Source organism: Pinus tabuliformis, chromosome Q (genome assembly GCF_031772625.1).
Source record: "Pinus tabuliformis cultivar Carrire ecotype Pingquan chromosome Q, CPIR1, whole genome shotgun sequence".
Classification (NCBI taxonomy): domain Eukaryota; kingdom Viridiplantae; phylum Streptophyta; class Pinopsida; order Pinales; family Pinaceae; genus Pinus; species Pinus tabuliformis.
Genome location: NC_142296.1, coordinates 675,613,214 through 675,625,592, shown reverse-complemented (window position 1 = coordinate 675,625,592; position 12,379 = coordinate 675,613,214).

The window sequence follows — 12,379 nt, the reverse complement described above, 5'->3', positions numbered from 1 at the left end:
CTTATTTTTCCTTTTGAAATATTTTAGGGTCCTCTTCCTTTTCCACGTCTTCTGCCAGCTCTTTAAGAGTGGTGAATATTGCTTCTTCTAGAGATGATACTACCACTCCTATGGGAGTAGTCTTTTTCTTCCTCTGTGAATATGGAAGAGCATACCCTACAGAAATCAGTCCAATAACTTTAGAAAATTGACAGTTGATGGGATGGACAATGCGGATATGATAATACAGAAGTTCACATTCAGGTCTGGGAGGTGAGAAATGAGTAAATTCAGAATTGCGCGTAGGAGAGAGGGAGTTAGTTTTACTACCTTGACTAGATGATGGATGAGATGGGTCGGTGGGACAATCAGCCATAAAATATTAGCAGCCCTCCTTCTAGTGCCAGAAATGTTGATGATTCTAGACCCACCAACATTTAGCAGATCTCCCTGGTATGAAATCCCAATTAGAACTCACACCATTTGGTGTAGGAGTCCCATCTGGTACGATGGTCGGGTTTCCATTTACTTAGATATTTTCCTTAGCTTTTATTGTTTAGCACATGAGATTGTTATGCTGGTGTCTTCAAAAATCAAGGTGAGTATGCCTGGTGAGTGGATAATATAACTCGTGTCTCGATTCTCTTACTACAAAAGGAGAGAGTAAAGTGAGCCTCCGAAAAATAGACACATGTGAACCATAAAGGTGTGTCCAGCATCCAGTGGAATAGTCCACAGCAGATGCAGCAATAATTAAATCTGAAGTGAAGGGGACAACACATACACCACCCAATGTAGTAGTCCACACAAATGTGATGATTATTATAACAAGAACACAAAGATGGTCCATCAAGTATCCCGTAGATTAGTCCACAAGGATGTGACGATAGTGATAACCAATACAGAAAGTATCCCATGGAGTAGTCCATAGGGATGAGACATCAATGATAACCATTACAACACATTCACAACAATGTAAGTACTAAAACAACCAAAGTATTTCAAATATCTTAGTACAGGCAAAACAAACATGCATTACAAATGTTGAAAGAATAGTCTAACAAACATCTGCGAACATTCATGAAAGCATGTTGAACTTAACAGGCTTCTAAATTAAGAAAATCCCCAAGGCACATATGTACACCATACATCACTAGTCCAAGTAGTGGGACATTGGAGCCACTCATCACTCTTCAAAGAATTAACTATTTACTCTCAAGGCTATGTGGGAGGAGACAATGTGAAAAGTCCATGCTCATACAATGGGAGGGGTATATATAGCCAAGGTTGATGCTTAACCCTTATAAGTCTTGGACTAACCTCATGACCATTGAGAAACTTATGACTTTTTAACTAACATGACACTTAAACTTCTTGTATGTGTCCATTGGAATTCCACTTTACAGTACATTCAATGACAACAGATATGACCCTTACTGGTGATGTGGCCTTGACAACTCATGACACAACTTGACATGGCACTACTGAAATATATTGGCTGGCTATGGTGTCCATGTCAAGTTGTTGCAGTGATAAGTGATGGATGTACTCTTGGGTGAGCTTTGTCCTCTCCTCCACATAGCTTGGTGTTGCAGCATCTTCGATGGTCTTGGTATTGTAAGACGATTCCATGCATGTTTTATTTTTCTTTGTTTCTTGGTGTGCATTGTTCATCTATCCAGCTACAAGTAAGTCTTCTAGCATGTGAGCTACTTCTTCATATCATTTGTCATCTCGCCATGATCTACCAATGTACTTGTGCCTACAATTCACTCATGATGGGACGAAATCAAATCGAAAACCTCCTAGTCTAGCATGATGCATTATTTTCCATGTTTCAGGCTTGGAACAGATGACAAGCTAGGAGAGGGCCCAGTGATTGCACACTACGTAGTTCCAGGTGACAGGGAGGGAGGATTGGTCACTGACATGGTATAGAGTGTAGCTCAGGCTTGGATAAGGAACTCCGAGGCATAGTCTTCACTCTTAGGGAAAAATGTGTAGCAGCCACTAGGAGGCAGAATTGCACAGTCAAGGACATTAATTGAAGTTACAAGGTAGGACCCTCAGGGACACCTATAAGCAGTTTCCAAAGGGAAGGAAAGGTACGACAGCAGAGCGACCCGACGACAGTTTTTCACAGTTTTGGAGAGCAAGTAGTCCTAGCTGAGGGAAGTCACTAGGAGGACATATTTTCGAAATTTTTGGGAGCAGTACAGGCTTAGATATCTGTTTCGTGTGGGGTTCGAGCAAGCAAGAGGGAGGCTTGTTGACTAGCCTTGTGAAGTGCGCGGTTCAAATAGGAAGTGAGGTAGTTTCTATGTAGTTTCAGGAAGGAAGGAAGGCTCCTGTTGTGAAGGAAAATCCTCTCTGTGGACATAAACGATCCCTCTAGCCTAATGAGTGTGTCTAGCAACAAACAATACAATCTACAAGATAGTTTCCTAGACTACAATAGAAATTAAAGAAGAGGAAGGAAGCCTACCTCGTTCTGATGCTATGGTGTATTCCTTTGATGAAGATCTTAATCGCTTGCTCCCTTAGGCTGAATCCTTGCTTCTCATGGTGTTTGAATACTTGCACAAGATACCAAGAACACAACAAATCATAAAAGTGCAACTAGCATAATTCAAATGTAATCCACTTAACATATCAAGGAGAATTAAGATAAATGAAGCATCAACATAAACATTTATGGAAACTAAACCAGCAGTTGTATATATTAAGAAACTGAAAATGGAAGCCTACAACCTATGCCTTGATGTTGAGGCCTTCCTTTGGGTGGATGTCCAAGTCTAAGCAAAGACTCTTCAAACACTCCTTCTCCAAGCTAGAAATGGGAATGTAAGCATAATCTCAGCATAGGGATGCAACAATCAATGACCAACCATTTGAGATTTGAAGGGGGTGAATTTGTAGGAAGGGAGAGGGAGTTAGGACCTCACCCAAGATAAAGGAAGGCCCATATATCGAGGAAGCTCATAGGGATAATATCAAAGGGAAATATTGGGAGAATTTTACCACATCCAGTTGGTCCTTCTGGAAGCCTCTAGATCACAAAGCTTCTCCTTCAGTTTGGGAAACCCTACCAGAAGTGTTCGAGTGTGAGTTTTCCTATGAAAACCCATGCTCGCAGTGCAAGTGTATAACTAAGCAACCCACCATCAGCACGGGTAGATAATAAAGAAAAACGTGTCAATGCCAGAAAGTAGGTTTTAAGGAAATTTTCTCTAGAATGATTTCAGGGCAGTTTTCCTTTGATTCTTTAGGGAGGTTTTGGTCTGTATATCATGGTTAATATTTTGCACAGTATTCAATGTTTCGACACTCTGTGATATGGTATGGGAAGTGAATAGGAGACATGAAAAAATATTATGTAATGGATGCCCCCTAAAGCGTGAAGACAGAATAGGGAGTGATGGCTAAGATGCTTTACAAGTCAGTGCAAGGACAAGAACAACACTGTTAGGAGACCTGCAAATCAAGCATATACATATACATATCTGAAATCCCTTATGATCATGCCTAACCATACAGGAATATGCATCTAATGATACATGAATCCAAAGTATGGATGTAGCCATCTAAATAAGAGGGATCATGTGTAAGGATCCTCGGTATGGTAGCAACCATCTGAATAGTAAGGATCATAAATACAGACCCATAGTATTGTCACAACTATCCGAATAGGAAGGATCATAAATATGGACCCACATTATGGTCGCAGCCATCCGTCTAGCAGAAACATGTATACAATCATGAATGACTCGTAACTCCATGCAAACTGGAATCTATCAGACAAAATCAAGGGTCTTTCTCTTTGTCTTGACTCGATCAATGTACGAATTCTAATATGTGAATAGATGTGTCAAAGTCGAACATGATAGAAAAGCACCTGATTATCAACCAATGATGTAAACCATTAACATGCGCGAGAGAAACCATGAATAATGGCAGTGGATCTAAAGGTACAATCAACACAATCCATGAATGTGAATGATGGAATTCAAGTCGAACAACCATGAATTCATCTGATCGAAGTTCAATGATGTAAACCTATCATCGAATGTCAATAAGTTGCCATTGAGGCATGCAAGCTCTAAGGTACTGGAAGGGAGTTTCTAGATCATCTTTCTGTATAATGTGATGAAGTCAACAGGAAGTGATTCACCGAAGGAGACCATAATGAATCTCACATCATCGACACGAAACAAAGGATGTAGTAGAGTGAAAAAGTACAATTCAACACTGTGGCAAACATTCAGATAGTGTACAGGCAGTAAAGAACTGCAAATAGGACTTCTCTTGAACATATTGGTGACACGACTCTAGAGTTTGGCAGCATTGGACCCAACATAGGATCAAAAGTCATATTGATAGAATGGCATGATCAGATGAGAGGAGAAATGGATTTCCCAAACCCAGGAAGGCAAGTGATGAAGTGAGGATATCCCATACCTGACACAAATAACAGATGAGGGTCATGTTCATGAGCAACATGCTCCCTTTACAAGATAAAAGAGATGGACACTTTCAATTATTCCCCCACCATTTTTTGTGAGTACCCCATATATTTTTTATCACAAGCTTGAAGGGGATAGCATATGTGATGGCTTGAGGGGGCCTGACCCGAGGTCAGTATTTGTTAGCCAAACAAATCCCTACACTACTGGCCCCTTCGGTATCAGCCCACAAAGCAAGGACTGAAGTCTCACCCGAAGCAGTATGGGGGGGATGCTGGAACCAAGTTTCTACACCCTTGAGATGGTTGTGATGTCGGTGTATTCTAGCTATACCTACCTTCATGCAAGTTGCTTAACCCTTTGTTCCACCCTTCACTACCTTCGCAAAAGGGTATAATCATCTTCCGCGCAGCCCTAACAGTGGCTAAAGTCCTTTTGCACTGCTAGGGCAGTCAACCATGATATCTTCCTAACTAGGCTAAGTGTCTTTCTTATCGTATTAACAAATCTTAGTTAGCTTCACGTAAATAGATGTTCTTACTTACAGTCACTTATCCGACACAATTACATATATTCATGCATCATATGAGCATTATAAGTGAAATTCATACCCAATATAACAAGGTGCATAAATAAGAAATAAAGACGTAGAAATTATAGAATACTTATCTTTATTGATAAGGAACAATTACAGACTTGACCCACCCTCCGTACTTAGCTGTAGGAGTTTACGCACTTAGCTGTGGACTTTTAGGCCTCTTTGCACTCAGCTGCAAAGCCTCTACCTACGCTATGACCCAAAACTTGGACTTCTACTTAGAGTTATCTCTTTCTTACATGTTCCATTGATTCTTACTTATTCTCCTAACTACTTAGAGCTTAGCTCTATTTATACAATCCCATGGTCCGCAAACCGTGGGTAGATCTTTTACAACCGACATTACATTTTCAAAATAAGGGAAGACAACCCTATCACTCTTTAACACCTACACACTCCGCGACCACAAAATGCGAAGTCTTTACACTTGGATTACGAAATTTGACTAAAATATGTGCTTTTAACCCCAAGACTTCCCTTCGAGGATCCCGTGCCCAACAGGCCCCCAACACAAAAATCATGACTCACCCTCGACTCACTCTACAGGTGCGAAGATCTTAGTGCAAAGACCTCCCACCTCTGTTTGGATCACCACAACTTCACCAGCGCACTGAGCAGCCGCCTACTGGACTTCTTCCACTGGTTGTTCGATGACTGCTACTAAACTGCTACCCTAAATATTCTTCTAAGTTGTCTGCAGTTGTGTGAGCTTTCCTTCAATGGAGGTTGTGATCGTATATGTCTCATTTATCCATGGCTGTAGGCACGCTTTTAAGACCACTTCGTTGTGCCGAGCGGTATCCAACTGTTCCTTGAGCACCTTTGCCTCTTGCATCCATGGGAGCCTCTGTTTAATGGCAAATGTCTGTGCGGTCCCTTTGACCTCATCATATTTTTGTTGTAGCTCACACACCTCTGTCTCCAGGTGCTCTACATTTAGGTCCTCTTGCAGGGTGGTTAGGACATCGAATGACTGTTTAAAAAGCTGCATGCCGTCTGCCACTACACTGTCAACCACCACTATTGTTTTTGTAACAATGATGGTACGTTGTTCCCTAAATTTTAGTGGAGTTGAAGGCTGAGCCCGCAACTGCAATTCTATGATCTGTAGGTTCAGCTCCAACCAAACCCAGGGCATTTCTACTCGAGTGTCACGCACCCCTGTGGCCAACTTGTGGATGCACGCCTCAACTGGTTCTTATGCCTAAATTTCCAACTCCGGGACCATTTGGTAGGCTTCCTCCACTACCTGCATTATTTTCTTATTCTGCTCCACTGCCTCATTGCACTACAAGCCCAACTGCTTGATGTTGTTGCGCTGCTTTCTCATCACCTGCAGAGCGCGACTCTCGCGTGCCGTGAGTTCCATAGTGACTCCATCCTGGAAATGGTAAACCATCTCCCAAGGGAGCATGGCCATATTCAATCCTAAACCTTTCAAATTGTTATCTGTGAGCTTGTCGGCCTCACTCTCTATAGTAAGTGATCCATTTGGTAGCATTATCATGTTGGTCACCCTTGTGCGCAACATCTCCTTAGCAGCTGAAGTGTCGATCATGAGGTTGGTGGACACTGTGCTAGCCTATGGAGTGTGAAATTGGAACTCCTACAGCTCTGTCCGGAGAGCCCCCAATACCAATTGTTGCTGCTCTTCGAACTGTTGGAGGGCCTCTGCGGTGACATCCCTCACCGTTTCTTTGATATCATGCAAATTCCCCTCAATGAGGGTGATTAGGTCGAAGGATGTCTTTAATGCCTTGGTTTTCTTTTGTGGCACTCCCTGCTCTCATAGTCGCAAACACTTAAGTTGGGTGGACGTCATCTACAGGTCCGCGCCACCTTATTCTGTCTCTATTTTTACCTCAGTCTGAGGTGAAGGGGACTTTTATCCTTCGCACTTTTCTCCTCCTGCTTTCTGTTGTTCTGCCAATTTCATGGCGTCACATGCTGCCTGGGCCTTAGCCTCAGATTCCTCTTTTCTGCACTTCTCTGCCAGATGTGCCATTTTGAGCTTGGTTTCTTCCTTCTTATGCTACGTGGTGGACTTTTATGTTTCCACTGCAAAGCATGCTGGAGCATGCCACTCCGGCAGCCAATACTTGAGGACTATGAAACATAACATCATCAGTCGCCAAATATGGTAGGTTATTTCATGTCTCCATATGGTCGTTCCGTGCCCTGATAAAGATATGGTGGAAATCTGCTTTGAACTCTACAAAGCTCTGCAAACTGGCGTATATTGTGGGCGACAGCCGCGACTTGCGATTGATCCCCATCCGGATATTCATCTCCATCAAGATCCAAAAGATATTTCTTTCTTTTATATGTTGTGTGTCCTTGGTTGCCAGCAAAGCATACTTCGTTGCCTTTGGAAGCTCTCACACAACCAAAGGGAATTGGGTGTCTTTGGGGAGCTCCTACGCCACCAATATGATAGACAAAAAGAGCCACGCGTAGTGAAATGTTTTGCCCTACTCCTGTGCCTCGTGACAATTCGTAAGGAACTTGCCACATAGATAATTCGCTAGTTGAACTCGACTCCTTCAGCCCATTGGGCCGCTAGTGCAATCACAGGCGCAGGCACCTCATCCGTGCAGCACTTCCGCATCACCTTCCCTGGTAAAATTTGCGTTGTGACTTTGATTGTATGGTTGTTAATGTTGGAGATGGAATATCCCTGGTTCTTCTTCTCCAACTTGAACTTCTTCTTCATCGCTTCTGCGAGGGCCAACTCGCCACCTTCTCCCTCTAATATATTGGCTGGATCCTCCCCTGAGTAAGGCAGTCATGTGATCCAATGAATCAAGTGATTTGTGATGGGAATGGGCTCCTCCAGCCACAAACACCCATCATGCACCAAGTAGAGCAGCTGCCTAATGATGAAGATGGTCACTGGGGCACGGTGGTAATGCGGCACCCAGAGCAGGTTTAGCAACCCCAATATCTCTACACCCTTGAGCCATGTGCACGGCTTCAATTCAATCATTCCAACCATCATGTCCATCCATCAGTGCATTAGTTTCTTAGTCACTAAATGCGGGAATTTCTCATGATCCGCGAGGTCCCAATCTTCAAACTTTAGTATAGGAACTTGCCCTAAGTGTGGCCCCTCAAAAACAATATCGTCAGGGAGCAACAAAGTTTGCAGGGAGCTCTTTCTCTCATCTATGTCCTTCGACACTTTGGCTTTGCCCTTCTGTGGAGGAACATATTCTGGTAAGCAGGTAATAAGGTCCGCACCCTGGGTTTCAACTTCCATTTTAACCTCCTCCTCATCCACCAGGATTTCTTCAGAATCTTCCTCGTCGGCCTCCAGATTAATTACCTTCCCCTTTTCCTACAACGTAAGCTTGGTCCTCTCTGGCTTTCTTGGTGAGATGCACACCGGGATCATAGTCTGCTTATCTTTCTTTGGTCTCGGTGTTCTGGGGGATTTAGGGACGTCAATTATTATTCCAGCACTCTTTGGGGCTTCTACTACTGCAATTTCCTGTGCGGCTTCCTCAGGTGTCAACATCATTCTAGTCAGGGGGTCCTGCGTCTCCTTCAGCAATGTCTCAAACACTGAACTTACTCTCAAAGCCTCAAAATTTGAAAGGTCCATACACCCTTGATAGCGCAACAACTAAATTTTCAAGATGCCAAGTGTTGTTCGTTGGACAACCACCTGTGATTTATAGGCCTTTTTGAATTCAAATTTGACTGTTTCCCCCACATTCGGGCCATTAATGCTAGATTAGCGGCAGATTTTCAAGAATATAAGCCATAAAGTTCACCTTAAATGCCTGTTGCCCGCTTAATTTGGCCTCAAAATGACCATCAAATCGTGAATAGTGACTTTAACAGTCACCTTCCGGCGGACCTGCGTGCTAGTGCAGCTGTCTTCCCACTATCGTGGACCCTGTGACACTCCACTGCTTCACGCAGTCGTGAAATAGCGTAGCTCACAACCTAGGTAGTGTAGTTTATAGTCCCGCACCTCCTTTTAGCTGCCTAGATCACTAAGACTGTGCTTCTGTCGCCTAGTCAGATGGTCGGGCCACCAATGTATGGCTTCAATTGACTCCATTCACTTTTCCTGGGAAGGGATCTCCATTCAACTTAACCAACTAGATCGCGCCACCATTGGTAATCTCCTTAATAACATAGGGTCCCATCCAATGCATTCTGAATTTCCCTGGAAATTTATCAAACTTATTGTCATACAACAGCACCAAGTCATTCACCTTAAAAGTGCGCAGATTAATATGTCAGTCATGTCATGCTTTTTCGCGCCACTTTTGGATCTGTTGATGAAATCTAGCCAAAAGTCTTTCTTCTTCAAGCTCATCCAACTGTGCGAGCCTTTCTTCCAGGGCTTTGCAATCCATCATACTTGTGAGTGATACTATGTACAGACTAGGCACAATGTATTCCATAGGCATCACCACTTCAACCCTGTATACCAGCTTAAAGGGTTTCTATACTATTAGCTTTTTGCATGTTGTCCGATATGCCCACAATACTGCGTATATGCATAGCTCCCAATCGCTTCACTGAACATTGGAAACCTTGGTCAGTGCATTTTCAAGCACTTTGTTGAATGCCTCCACTGTCCGGTTAGCTTGTGGGTGATAAGGTGACCTCTTTTGGTGATACACCCAAAATTCCTTCATTAGTACATTGATCGTCTCATTCAGGAAGTGCATACCACAATCACTCATCAAAATTTTGGGACATCCAAATCGCATCAGTACATGCTCAAATAGAAACTTCGTAGCAATCATGTCAGTACATGCTCAAATAGAGACTTCGCGATAGTCACACCTGTGCAATCCTTCATCTGTTGCGCTTCTACCTAATGAGTCAAGTACTCCATCGCAGTGATAATGTACCTCGCACTTGACTTTCCTTGGGGCTGAATAGGTCCTAAAAAATCAACTTCCCACTTCTCAAAAGGTTGCTACGTAATTTGCGGATTCAAAGGCATTTCATCCCTCCGCGATGGCCTGCCTGTTCTTTGACATACATCACACAACTTGCAATATGCTTTTGAATCCTCATGAAGGGTTAGCCACCACAACTCGGTGCATAGAATCTTCTGTGCAGTTTCTCTCCCTGCGTAATGTCTTTCCGCGGTGCCCCCATGAGCGTCCGCGAGGATGCTGCTTTGTTCAAACTCAAGTACATACCTTCACAATATCTCATCAGTCCCCATCTTGTATAGATGCCCAACAATGATAGAGAAATATACTATGCACACCACTAATTCCTTCTTTTGCTAGACAAAGTATCCTTCTGGCGCAGTTCCTATTGTTAGTAAGTGTATTATATCCCCAAAATGTCCATTCGTGACACACACAGCAAAGAGTTGTGCATCAAGTAATCCTTCCTCCAAATTAGTGGGTTCCTCCCCTGTCTCAATGCGTAATAGGTGATCTGGTACTGCGTTCAATCATCCAGGCTTTACAACAACTTCAAAATCATACTCCCGGAATAATAAGAGCCATCTGCAAATCCCCCCCCCCCCCCCCGCCAACACAGGCTTATTGACCAGGTATTTTAGCGCGGAGTGATCCGTATACATCTTAAAGTGACCTCCTAGCAAATAATGTCGATACTTCTGGAGCACATACACCATAGCTAGCCCCTCGCACTCAGTGGTGGAATAGTTATTCTCTGCTTTGGATAATCTTTGGCTTGTGAAAGCGATAGGGTGGTCCAAGCCTTCTCCGCCATCCTGTGTTAGTACTACCCCCAACGCTATACATGACAAGTCAACATGTACATGAAAATCTTTCTTCCAGTTTGGGAAGACTAGAATCGGTGAAGTAACCATATTTTCTTTCAATATATCTAGGCTTTTCCTACAGTCATCGTTCTAGCAAAACGAGACATCCTTCTTCAACAATTTTTCCATCAGTGCGGTGATCTGGGCATAGCCTTTGATAAACATTTTGTAATATCCCGTATGTCCCAAGGTAGCATGCAACTGTTTCACACTTCTCGGCTTTCCAAGTTCAGAATTCCCGCGATCTTCGCAGGTTCTACCGCCCTTGTCTGCAAACCACGGGCCCCAATAGGTTCCCAAAAGGAATGAAAAATAGACACTTCTTGAGGTTGAGCGCAATCTGGTATCTTTGACAGGTATCCAACATCAAGCGCAAGCTTGCTACATGGCGCTTAACCAACCCAAATATAGGCCAGTCATCAAAGTATACCTCGATGAACTTATGAATAAATTCCTTGAATGTTGCAAAAACCACGCGCAAAAAGATAGCAACCGCATTCTTCAACCCAAACTACATCACAATATATTGAAAGCAACCCCACTCAGTCACAAAGGTTGTCTTGCTCCTATCCTCTGGCGTGATTTTGATCTGGTGGTATCCAAAGAATCCATCAGTGAAGGAGTATGCTTCTTGGCCACCTACATTGTCCAACACTTCATCTGTGAACGATGTTGGGAAAGGATCATACACACAAGCGTCATTCAGTTTCCTGAGATCCACGTATATCCTTATCTCATCCTTCTGCTTCTTCTCTTGCACCACCATTGGGCTTTCCCAATCAGATTCTTCCACAAGCTCAATGATGCCTGCTGCTAGCATTTTGTCTAGCTCTAAATAGACCTTCTCCTTGTATTTTAGATTTAGGCGATAAGGCCTTTGCTTGACTGCCTTCGCGTCGGGCTTCAACTTGATCTTCATCACTCCTAGATCTCTGATTATTCCTTTCAAATCCATAAACTTGGTAGGGAATAATTCTTGATATTCGCGGAGTAATTCAATGACCTTATCCACCATCGCGTCGTCCAAGTAGTCTCCAATGTTTGCGAATTTGGGTTCTACCTCTGTACCAATGTTCACCTATCTAGTTTTCACCAACGCGGTTATATCAGGGTTCTCAATCTGTGGTCCCTGAACCTCACAGTCACCATCTGTTTCTGGAATTTTAATCTTCCATGCATCCCCGTCCTCCTCTTTATCAGTTACATTATAATATTCCAGTGTGTGACTCAGTTGAGTAACCCATTCAAGGTACGTCATGTCTAAAGGATCCTGTGGTAAAGATGGCTTCTTTCACCTATTTTAGCGCTTCATCAATATCGTCAAACTCGTCCTCAAAACTAAATGTCATCATGAATCCTTCACACAGGATATCCCATTCATTTTTCCCATGGCAGAGCTCTGTCTCTATATACCAATTCATTGGGATAACATCTAGGGTATGATAGAATAGGTGCACCCATTCAGGTTGTGGCTTTTGTCCATAGGCCTGCATCCATTTATCCAAATGCGTGCATGGATCATTATGCCCATCGTACTTGTCTGTCAGTCGCATCTTTGGCTTCCCAAAT